Source organism: Aricia agestis, chromosome 22, assembly GCF_905147365.1.
Source record: "Aricia agestis chromosome 22, ilAriAges1.1, whole genome shotgun sequence".
In the NCBI taxonomy this organism is placed as follows: Eukaryota; Metazoa; Arthropoda; class Insecta; order Lepidoptera; family Lycaenidae; genus Aricia; species Aricia agestis.
The window spans coordinates 960,603-973,279 of NC_056427.1; the positions used below are offsets into that span (position 1 = coordinate 960,603).

The 12,677-nt window shown below is 37.6% G+C and overlaps 1 protein-coding gene and 1 long non-coding RNA gene across 2 annotated transcripts in view; one reads left to right on the forward strand and one right to left on the reverse strand.

The window, feature by feature from the left end:
• The window catches only part of LOC121738052 (neural/ectodermal development factor IMP-L2-like), a 72,176-nt gene that overhangs the window by 32,242 nt on the left and 27,257 nt on the right, over positions 1-12,677 (forward strand). The window lies entirely within an intron of this gene.
• Positions 8,180-9,632, reverse strand: LOC121738053. Its single transcript, XR_006037223.1, has 4 exons — positions 9,485-9,632; positions 9,352-9,401; positions 9,143-9,244; positions 8,180-9,062 (listed from the first exon to the last, which is right to left on the reverse strand). It is a non-coding gene; the product is annotated as an uncharacterized LOC121738053 (long non-coding RNA).

Consider the following 12,677-nt stretch of genomic DNA (forward strand, 5'->3'; position numbering starts at 1 on the left):
TAGTTTAGGGTATACTGTGCACTAAAAACTAGAAGTAATGAAACTTCAACTAAATTATATTCTAATATGTATATTGTAATAGTTGGGGAGGGGAAGAGGGGATTTCGGGAGTAGCTCGAGCGTGTTTTCAGCGTGTCAGATTAAGCATAGGCTTCCGACATGTGTCTAGTTACCATGGTATAGAAATCAGATTTCTCACGTGGTGGGTAATTTTTTTTAAATATTGAATCCGTCTAAAATATATTTATAATTTACCTAAATAAGCAATTTTCTGAATATATTTTCTTTTTCAAAACTTTGAAATGGCTGCAGTTTCTGAACCCACCGCTAAAATAAAAAAAACGCTCTTATTATTTTTCAGCTTTACCTTAGTGTACCATCGAGGAAGTTGATTCCTATGCAATTGACAGACCAACGTTATATGGTCGAATACGTCAATTCAATGCTAATTGTGATCTGTCAGCTGGGTTTGACGTAACGCGACCAAACTATTTAGGTCCCCGATTTGCATAGGAATTAACTTCTCTGATAGTACAAAACCTACTAGGTCTCCATGACGCTCGAGTGACTACAAAAATAGCACCCTCCCCTCCCCTACTATATTAAAGTTTTGTTAGGCTTAGGCTACGGCTTAGGACAATGCTGATCACATGCGACGGCTTTACGTGGGAGAGCCATGCTTCGGTACCAATGGCCGGCTCGACCGGAGAAATACCACGGGCTCACAGAATACCGGCGTAAAACAGCGCTTGCGCTGTGTTTCGCCGAGTGAGTTTACCGGAGACCCAATCCCCTACCCATTTCCCTTCCCAACCCTCCCCTACCCTATTACCCTATTCCCTCTTTAAAGGCCGGTAACGCACCTGCAGCTCTTCTGATGCTGCGAGTGTCCATGGGCGACGGCAGTTGCTTTCCATCAGGTGACTTGTTTGCTCGTTTGCCCCTTATTTCATTAAAAAAAAACTGATTGTCTGACAAGATGATCCATGCGTCGGATGAGCATGTAAAGTCCTGCGCCCCTAGCAATGGTGTCGGTCATTGGTCCCAATTTGTTACGTAGGAAAAGAGAATGCTCTTGTAAATGGTGTAGAACAGGGGTCACCAAATGGCGGACCGCGGTCCGCATCCGGGCCGCCGCGCCGCCTTGCCGCGCCGACCCATTGTGTACAGACTGAGCATGATCGAAGATGATCGTTATTCATCTCAGGACTTCAACATCTGCAGGATTTAATGTCAATATCTACAGCTTGCACCAATATTTCACTCCAAACTTCAGAGGGATAATTAGCTACAAAAAATGGTTACTTTTCTCATTGATATCTAAAAAATACCTTTGTTATTTCCGTAATTACCTTTGTTTAATAATTTTTTTATATAAGATGTGTGGACCGCGAAGGTCATTTCATGTCTTAAAACGGACCCCGAGGGAAACTACTGGTGTAGAAGATCCCAATAATTATTATCTTAAAAATAGCAAGTTCATAAAATGCGCCGAGGCACTATGATATTCTTAAATAAATAAATAAAATACGGTTATTTCAGGTACCGATAGAAAAAAATCTGAAACTAGAAGGAAATAACTTTTGCATGATGGTAAAGTATATTTGTTTTTCTTTTCTTAGTAAAAGTTGCTAAATATTAATGACTAATGAGTATATTGTATAATATAAACTCTAAAAAGTTTTTTCATTTGAAAAAAATATCCTATATAATTTATTATATACACCATCCATTTGCTATAAAAAACATATCTATCGCCTAGCTGTCATAATAACACCACTTTAAATACAGTGTGTAACAAAAATAAGTGATAATACTTTAGGATGTGTACGTGTTCCTTGTGGAGAGTTCACTGTGAAAGTAGCAGCACTGTAAGACGATTTTTTTCACTTTTGTATGGGCAAGAGCTCCAGCGCCACGAGTTTCCCCATACAAAAGTGAAAAAATAAAATTGGTCTTTCAGCGCTGCTACTTTCACAGTGAACTCTCCACAAGAAACACGTACATACCCTAAAGTATTATCACTTATTTTTGTTACACCCTGTATACCATCCATTTGCTATAAATATATCTATCGCCTAGCTGCCATAATAACACCACTTTAAATATACATCTTTCAGCAGACTTGGCCAATCCTCTATGTATATTTACTTTGCACTAAATTCAGAAGCGCATTGAAAGATCTGCTAAACATCTAGTTTTACATTTGCGGGTACACGGAATTTTTAACCTATGGCAAAGTATTTTGCGGGCTTTAGCTTTTACACAGCCGTCCACACTGTGCCTTTTTCTGTTTGTCAAGGGCATGCGTTATAGCGCAGTCAACAGCGAACGTGAGGCATGCCCTCTGACCGCATCAAAAAAACAAAAATTACAATGTTGGCGTTGCGTTCGTTAACGCATTCAATTATGAATGCGCCAAAATGAAAATTGAAGACGAAAGCGCATAGTGTGGACATAGCTATTGAGCGCGGCGCCGAATCAAGAAATTCCGTAACGTAAAAAACCTAACACCCCCCACTCCGACCGGCACAGCGGTGCGGCATTGCCGTACATCGTCTAACGTCGTTTCAGTTCAGCAGAATTCGGCACGGTATTTGTGTGCGTGCTCGAATTTTTATTGCATAAGTTGATTAAAAATGATATTTTAAGAATTTTTTAACATTGATCGCACTAAGCCCACGTTGGACAATGATGGAGTACCAAGTTTGACACCATGATTGTCAAACGACGTATCCATACTAATATTATAAATGCGAAAGTGTGTATGTCTGTTACCTCTTCACGCCCAAACCGCTGGACCGATTTTTCTGAAATTTGGTATGGAGATACTTTGAGTCCCGGGAAAGGACATAGGATACTTTTAATCCTGGAAAATGTACGATATCCGCGCGATACACGAATTTTGGCGCAAAGGAGTTGCGGGCGTTATCTAGTAGGCTATTATTATGTATGGCTACTACGAACCGTTTTGAGACTCAAACAATCGGCTGAGAATGCCGCGTCCTGCTCTAACAACGTCATTTCACGTTTGTTACAGTAGGACGCGGCATTCAAATCAAAAATAAGTGTGGCCCGAACCTATCGAGCTACTAAGGGCGCGCGTTACATCCTCCCCCTCTAAAGAGGATACAACAGCGACTAGAGAAATGAAAAAAAAGTACGTGTAATATCTATAGCTGTCTCCCTTACCTCAAGCCTATACCGCAGAACGCGATAGAGACAACTGCAGAAAATCCAGAAAATCAACGATTCGTTGTCCCCTGATTCCTTCTCCAAAACTTAACCGATTTAAGTACTTTTTTCATTAAAGATTAAAAAAAGGCTTGAGCTGTGTTCCTATGTTTTGCTTTTTTTGTATAATCTAGCCAAATCTGTTTTCTGGACGTTTGAACACAGTGGAAAATCTGGCCATTTTTTTGGGTTTTTGAACGTTCATATCTTATTTAATAATTAAATTATGAAAAAAAAGACAACATAGGGACATTGTATTAGTGGCCGTAGATATTCAGGAAAAAAATTATAACTCTACTAGCATTATCCAGGGAGGAAACAGGGGACAACGTTTGTATGGAAAAAAGGGCGGTGTGGAATCCTCTTAACGTCCTCGAAGCCGGGTTAGCCTCGCCCGGTCTCCCCCTAAATGGATCGTCGGGTTCTATGGTCTCGAATATCTTCTGAAAAGAATAGCGTTGCTCGGGGTCGTCCACGAAGTACCATGCCCCCTGAGCTAAATTCAATTTGTAACAACACTTTTTACTATAGTTATAAGCCGTGCGGCGTGATCTCTCCCTATATCCCTAGAAAGCAACTTTGTTCCATCCGGGTGTCCCTGGACATTTCTCAAGTTTTTATTATGCTCCATTTCCACGAAACTCTATCACTCTCTTATCTGAAATAGAGAAAGACACTGTACCGGTTTTCATCAGCTGACATGCCAGCTGACATCAATGAATGAATGAATGGAATGATAAGTTCAATTGATAAATGGACCATTAACTCGCACGTCATCATGACGTTGACGAAACACGAATTGCACTTTGCAATCCTTACTAATAATGCGATAGTCTGTCTGTCTGTCTGTTAGCTCCCTGCAGAGCTGTTTCTGTGTAATATTGTACACTTGTTGTAGTTTCAAGTTATTTAGCCCTAATGACATTGTCAAAAGATAAATATAAGTTTCCTTTTCTTATCATAAAAGATGGGCCCGTGCGAGTTTCTTACGCCGCCGGTTCTTCTCGCCGGGTTAGTTCCGAACCGGTTGTAGGGCGGGGAAAAAACGGGGGGAAATTATTTAAAAAGGCTTATTTAAACACGCTAATCTCAGGAACTACTGGTCCGATTTGAAAAATTCTTTAAGTGTTAGATAGCCCATTTATTGAGGAAGGCTATAGGTTATATTTTATCACGCTAAGACTAATAGGAGCGAAGAAATAGAGGAAAATGTGGAAAAAAACGGGGGAAATTATTTGTGAGGGCTTATCTCAAGAACTACGGGAGCACTTTTCCTGTTATTTGGTACAGATAAGAAATAGACCACGTGAAGGACCATTGGCAATTTTTTGTGCACTAATTTGTCTGTGAAATATTTAATTTACGCAGGCGAAGCCGCGCGGAACGTTTAGTAACTTGATAAAAAATGCCATGCAATAGCTTTGCCGCGGCAGTCCCCGAGTGCCACAGCCCACACGTATGTTCAAGGGCGTCGCCAAGGGGGGGCAGGGAGGGACAGCTGCTCCCCCCCCCCTAGAGATTCTAAAAAAACTGCCAAATATAATGCAAACAACGACCACTATAATATTAAAATCTGGTAATTTAAAAAAAATACGCTGTACACTTATTGAAATTCAAACTCTTTTTATTCTATTTTTCTAATAAATGTTATTATAACTTATTTACAAGTTTTTTATTGCATGGTCAAGAGCTCGTGCTCGTAGCTTTACAAATTGGACTCTGTACTGTCACAGAATATATAATATTATGTATAATATATACTATATAGTACTATAAGATACTGTTGTAATTATAATCGCTGTAGATCATAGATGTAAGGCTCGTAGTACAAGTGAAAAGCTTCATGTGCTGTCGACTTTACCTACAATTCATACCTACTTTTCTCATTCATAGAGAATGAGAAAAGTATGAATTGTAAATAGGTAAAGTCAACTTGCCTCTCCCTCCCCCCCTGCGCCATCGGCTGGCGACGCCCACACGTATGTTTACGTCAAAACGTACGGTTTCCGCTTTCTCAACGTGCAACTCCATTAATAGAAATCGCATTTCGTCTATTCCTGTTTGCATTCCTGCATCATTACCTACCACTGCAATGGCGTTCTATTCCCGATAGATGCCGACTGACTGAGTCACCAAGTTCAAGGTTCTCCGAATATGGAGTACCTGGAGCTGCACGGGAACTGTATATTTTTAGGAATAATCATAAAGTTAATATACCTAGCGGAATAGAGCAACAATCTCGAGCTGTCAAACGTAACCAAAATTGGTTTTCATCTGTGTGAAAAATAGGTGTACGTATACACTTACACAAGCATGATTGAACATGAATTCTATGAGATTAAATTGTCAACGTGCGGCACGTGCCGACTGGACGTCAAAAAAGAGTGCTGCTGTCATGTATCACACGTCTCTTTTTACCACGCAGTGTTACTGACAGTGACATCTCGCTTGCTCAGGCCTTTGTTTCTCTATTCCGCTAGGTATATTAACTTTATGGGAATAATAAACTATAGCAGGGCTTCCCAAACTTATTTGTACTTTGACGCCCTTGGGACTTTGCCATTTCTTTACGACGCCCCTCAACCCAGCCCCCAAAAATACTTTCTAATTTTAGAACCAGCCTTCCCAACATAGGTTAAACAAACACTATTTGGACATTTATATTGTTATAAGAACTAATGACCAAATCAAAACACAAGCATAAAAATTTTAAAAAATATTTCTAAAGCCAGCAAGGCTGGCTAATGTGAAGGCTGCGCTTGCTTTTTTGAGCATAGCTTCTGAAACCGGGGATTTAGACTGCCCGGGTTGTATGTCGAAAGACATAATAGGCGAGGCGTTTACTCGATTTGGTTGTGTTGACATATGCGATGCTCCTGGGAAAATGTTGCGACGCCCAGTTTGGGAACCCCTGAAATAATAATAATAATAATATTCCCCACACCGGTTTCGGTGACGGTGGCCGGTTTCATTGAAACCAGACCAGGTACGCAGGAGTAATTTTATAGTGCCCATGTGTGTGCGCAGTACACAAGAGCTCTCTCTATTCCTTTACTCTCATAACCCAGTGGGACGGAAGTCCGACACGACTGGCGAGAGATCAGGCGCAGGACCGACTTTTTACATGCCCATCCGACGCATGGATCATCTTACTTGTCAGACAATCAGGTAATCAGCCTGCATTGTCCTAACCAAACTTGGAAATAACATGTTTCCAACGCGGGATTCGAACCCACGACCTCCGGAGTCGGGAGCAACGCTCTAACCACTAGACCACGGAGGCGTCTAGCCCTGAAATATAGCAAGCCCGAGTCAAAATGGATTCGCCAATTTCGATAGCGAAGTTAGATTCCCAAATCGGCCAACTGTATAGTGCGAAGGTTTCCATACCGTTATAGGGCAATACAGGCAAAAAATTGTGTTTTATGTATGGAAAAAAAAAACATGTTTGTTGAATGGGACCTTAAATAAATGAATAAAATTTTATTTTTAGTATTTGTTGTTATAGCGGCAACAGATATTTAAATACACAATCTGTGATTTCAGAAGTCTAGCTATAGCACCTAGCGGTGACACCTGACAGTTGAGTACAGCCTGGAAACCGACGGACAGACATCAAAATTCAAAGTCTCAGTAATAGGGTCCCGTTTAACCCTTCGGGTACGGAATCCTAAAATCAGTAATAGTTGAAATAATTAAACAAATAAACTCTTTAGCTTTACAATATTAGTATAGTAGATAAATAGGGCTGGCAATTCGCTTTGATACAGGATTCCATACAAACGAGGAACATAAATCTTTAAGTTAAAAAACATTGATTTTTATTCATTTTCCATAAACTTTGTATTCCATATAAAATGATGTTACATGAGTTACATCATTTTATATGGAATACGAAATATACATCGCTTGTTTGCGACAAGGTAGTCATTACTAAAAAAAGACGAATTTGCAGAAAATCCATTTAAAAGTTTCAGATGTACGTAACTTGGTAACTATCAGCTATTGAAGAACATTAGTTTGCAAGAAATGTTGCCTGATTCGTAAATAAATGTTATTATCTAAGTTTTTTTAGCTGCTATATACCTATAATAACTTATTGACAATTAAATGGGACGAGGAATCACTTATGACGTTGTTGCTGTTAGAATTTAATATATTTTGGTACTATTCTGACTTATGTCGTTGTATGAGCAATTTTTTTCATAGTTTGAATAAATAAAACAAGAAAAGTCATTACTGAAACAAAACTTTTATTAAAATAAAATAAAATAATTACGGAAACCAAAATAGACGACTGCTTTTTCTCATTACAAAAAAAAAATTCTAAAATAAAACAAATCAAAAAACGCAAAACTTATGTGATGCACAATCTTAGTACACGGTTAGTATTGATATGGCACATAGTCTTAAGTTTAATTTAGGAACTAGAAACGAGATCAACTTATTTACTTAGTTAACTAGAAACGAAATAAACTTGCTTACTTAGGCAACCTGTACCTAAATAAGCAAGCTGATCTTGTTTCTTGTTACTGAAACAAAACTTGAACAACAATAAAACATAAAACTACTACAGTCATTATTCAATACTTACTCTCATCACAAAAACAATCTAAATTAAAACCAATCAACAACTTAATCTACAGTCAGTATTGTTAAGGCACATAGTCTTAATTTTAGTTTAGGAACTAGAAACGAGATCAACTTTAGAAATACAGCCTTTTGTTTTAATATCACATCTTTATAAACTTTCTAGAAAAAATAGATAAATGTAGATATCTTGTAGAATACATAAAGAGCATTATAAAATGGAGCGATTTCGAGACTGATTCCGAGATTCTATCTCGGAATCAGGTTTTTATTTAGCAAATCTAACAAAAATTAAAAAAAAAGAAAAAAGAGATATTATATTCCTGTGTAAATATTCTGTAAAACAGAATTTAATTGCCAAAAGGAAGATTTTGCTTTTTTTTGCTTTCAACATAATCTTTGTGTATGTCTGCGATGCTTTTGCTGCCATCTATATAAACTTTGCTAGTATTAGCACGAGTGTAATGGGATTCTATCTTGGGAATAGATTCTATGTGCTCCCTTATTCCTTTTTTTATGGCTTCATCGACGTGTGCGTGGTGTCAACTTTATCTTGTTTCTCCAAAACAGTTTGAATTGGACGGTCATTGATGCATAGGGTGTTTTTAAAGAACATTTTGCACACCCTTATTGTTTTGTTGGGTAATTTCAGATGGAATGCACTATTTTTTTGTCGAGGTTTTCTCGTTCCACCTTCACGGACGTATCGGTATTTTGGAGTAATAACAGTCATGCTCCTTGAAATATATTCCCATTGTTTTTTATTGTCACCCAATGCCCAAAAGTTTTCAAACAATGTTTTTCTTTCTTCTTCCGTGAATTTAGACCCACATTTCAGTCTACATTTTTCTCCACAAGGTTCTTTAATTTTTCTCTCCCCTCTGATCTTCTTTTTTGTAGTCTGATAAGCTTTTCCTGTGTTTCGTAATCTTTTGGCAATATTTTTCTTCCATTGTGCTTCATCACGCTTGCGTTTTCTTCCTCTCTTTTTTTCAGGACTCACAGCAGGGCTTGTTGGGATTCTCCCTTCTCTGGAAGTAGACGGCCTTGCAGAAGTATTAGTCGTATTTGGAGCCGAGGTCGAGGGCAAATTTTGTATAGAGCTATCAAAGACAGACAACATTTCGTTTTCTTCGTCGGCAGGTAACTCATCGTGGTTGTTTTGACTTGGGTTTTCGGGCGGTATGTACATTGGATCCTTATATAGATAGAGTCCTTTCAGATAGAGTCGTTGCTATCTGAAAAAAAAATTGGCATTTACCTAAGTTACATTACATTTAATTATTCAACAGGTAGGTAATAGGGAAATAAAGCTTACCTTCACAAAAGGATTCCGAATCAGATGATGATGAGTCTGAAGAATCAGTTGATGAGTTGCTAGAACTGCTACTGACATGAGTTTGAGTAGAATTACCATAGCCTGCAATAATAAAATTATAAATTAAGTCAAATCAGCAAACAAGGTTAGCAAAACAACAATAATGGCACTGATATTATACTGGTTTCATTCAATGAAGGTCTTGTTACATCTGTTTCTTCGCTGTTTTCTTTGGGTGTCTGGGTAACTCCTTTCGAACCTGAAAGATAAGATATAAAATTAAAACAACAATATTAAGCATCTTAGACAAAAGGTAGGTAGGTCACTACTACTAATACGTACTGCTATCAGCCGAAGTACATTGTTCCTCGCTGGTGCCCACAGTATCATTTTTGTGGACTCCATCATTACATGACCTGAAAATATAACAAATTAGTTAGTTGATTTTTATCATACATAACGTTCTAAAACAACTTGTTGAAAAATAAAGTAAATAATTACTGTCACTGTTTACTTTTAAAATGGCATAAGCAAAAATAAAATTTTAGGCAATCAAAGTTTGACACTTAGCTTAACATCAATATCGCCTTTATTCAAAGTTTGACTTCAATAAGATCAGCTTTTTTCTACGATATTGTAATAACTCGAAATATTTACATAGCTTAACTTCGACATTTTTTAAGCAACATTGTCACATTTTGCAATAAGAAATTACAAGAAAAAAGAAAAACGGTCTTGACGAAAACACGCACAACCACTCACTGACACTGCCGCGGCGCAATTGAGTAGTGTCGATGTCGTAGCAAAGGACCAAAACGAGCGAGATAGCGATATATCGTCACAACTTATGTCTCGCTCTTACATGAACGATCGCGAGAAATGTCGTTTTTGAAGCAAATTCTACTCTTTTCGCAGATTTTATCTGTATTATTAACTAAAAATTTCGGTTTTTTGAGTTATGACTACGTTGTCGCAAACAAGCGACATATAACATAACTAGCTGTCCCGGCAAACGTTTCTTTGCCATATAAAGTATTTCGCCCGTATTATTTTATTGAAGTGACTAAATAAGTATGTCACAATGGCAACGTCCATCGCTATCCCGTCGCACAAACAATGGTCGCCGTCAGTCTCGAGTTGTAATAATTTACGATTATTTATTCAACAAATGCACTTATCAATATAATAAGTACCCAGTAGCCGATTCTCAAACCCACTGAACATGCATATAAAATTTGGTTAAAATCAGTAAAATAACATTTTAAACTTTCGCGTTGCATTATAATTAAAACTTTTTAATCGGGACTTAACGCGACTTATTCAAGTAGTAATGCTACTACGAGTACATACTTTTTCTCGACGTTTCGGCCGTGTTGCAACGGCCGTGGTTACGAGGGGAAACGTCGAGAAAAACGCGGCCTAACATTGTGACATGAGAATTTTATATATAAGATACCTATACAAAACATGGTTCATATAAAGTATAATGATGGTTTTAAATTTTCAAATTGTTATAAAAAATACTTTATTTATGTCAATCTGTCTTTACGCTCAGTTTACTAAACCAATTTTCATGATATTTGGCATAAAGTTATTTAAGGCCTGGGAGAGAACATGAGAGTAGTATTTGTACACCCCTTATCAAGAGGTAAATAAAAACAAACATACATTTTATTCCTTTCTAGTAGCACAAAATTAGTCACTTAGGTTAGGTTGCACCAGAGGCGTGGTTAAAGTTAAAGTCAAAGTTATGGTTATAGTTAAGGCTAAATTTAACTTTAACTTTAACCTTAACTTGGACCGGAGAAATTGACAGATGACAGCTGGTCCAACAAGGTTATAAATGAACGTGGGCGGGGGCGCTGCTGGTAAAGGAGAACTGTCAAAAATGGCGTTTTTGTGTAATGGCAGCGTTAGTTCCTTTTTTCGCCACGTGCATTTAAAACCTTGTCGAGCTCTATGGTTATGGTTAAATATGGCGTCTTGATGGCGTCTATTTTTACCTTTAACCAAAGATTTGACATTTTGCATTGTAGTTAAAGTTAAAGTTACAGTTATAGTTAAAGTTAGTTGGTGCAACCCAACCTTAGATATTGCTATAATTAGGTACTATTTGTAAGTCTCGTTATTCTTAATGCTCCAAACCTAGAATTCTGAAAGTAAAGTCACTCTATATTCAATCTCCTTGGTAAGCTTTACCAAAATATCATCATAATATTATATATTTGCAATTTGAATACTGTTTTTAGGGTTCTTTAACCGAGTAGACTTGTCAATCTCCTTTATTTTTTTTATTAAGGAGGGTGGCAAGTTTGGTACATTCCTTGTTAGTCTTGTTGGTCTGTCTGTCTATCTTTCCATACTTCACTGTATTCAGTATATTTTTAATATTGTCTAATATTGTATTTGTTTACTCACTTTTACAACAGAATATGCAACTTACGATAAAATAAAATTTGATTTATCTACAACTTTTTCTTTTCATACAGCATTCAATGTTTGGTACGGAACCCCTCGATCTGGTCCGACTCGCTCTTGGCCGATATCACGTTGCTATATCACGTTATTACCTAACATATATTGTAATGTATACAACTGAAATAACAACAGTAATATTGTTATTTCAGTTGTATACATTACTATCCAGTTGTTTATTATGTAACTTTTGTCTCCATCTGGAATAAGGAAGGACTGAGCCCGTTTTCAAGAAAAATCTTTTCAGCAATATCAGATGTGAACTGACAAGCAATTAATATCGAGGAAAAACATTTCCGTGATCATTGGGGCTAGAATGGTCACATTTAGCAATTCCTCTCAATCAATTCAGCAAATGAATTGTCAAAACTGTCAAACTGACGAATGTCAAATTAAGACATTTCAAATTCTTTATTAATTGAATTGCAAGCAGAGTGACCAATTTGCGATTAAAAAAAATAGATCATATCATGATTCTCTCTTATACGTGGGAGAGCCATGCTTCGGCACGAATTGGGCCGGCTCGACCGGAGAAATACCACGTTCTCACAGAAAACCCGCGTGAAACAGCGCTAGCGCTGTATTTCGCCGATAGAGTGAGTTTACTGGAGGCCCAATCCCCTACCCTATTCCCTTCCCTACCCTCCCCTATTACCCTATTCCCTCGCTAAGGCCGGCAACGCACTTGCAACTCTTGATTTCAATCAGGTGACCCATTTTCTCGTTTGCCCCCTTATTTCATAAAAAAAAAACCCCGCAGTTCTCATCCATGTATTACATGGATCCATAATAATATTAAAAATGCGAAAGTGTATCCATAATAAACCGATTTTTCTGTTTGGTATAGAGATACTTTGAGTCTCGGGAAAGGACAATAAACACTTTCTATCTTACCACAAAAGATTAATCTGTTAAACAGTTGTACTGTTCAACAGATTTTATATTGAATTTTTCTCTAATCAACTTGTAGTTAGACTGTTTATATCCAGAAATAATGTACGGTTACCGTGCGATAAACGAATTTTGGCGCGATGGAGTTGCGGGCGACATCTAATTATTC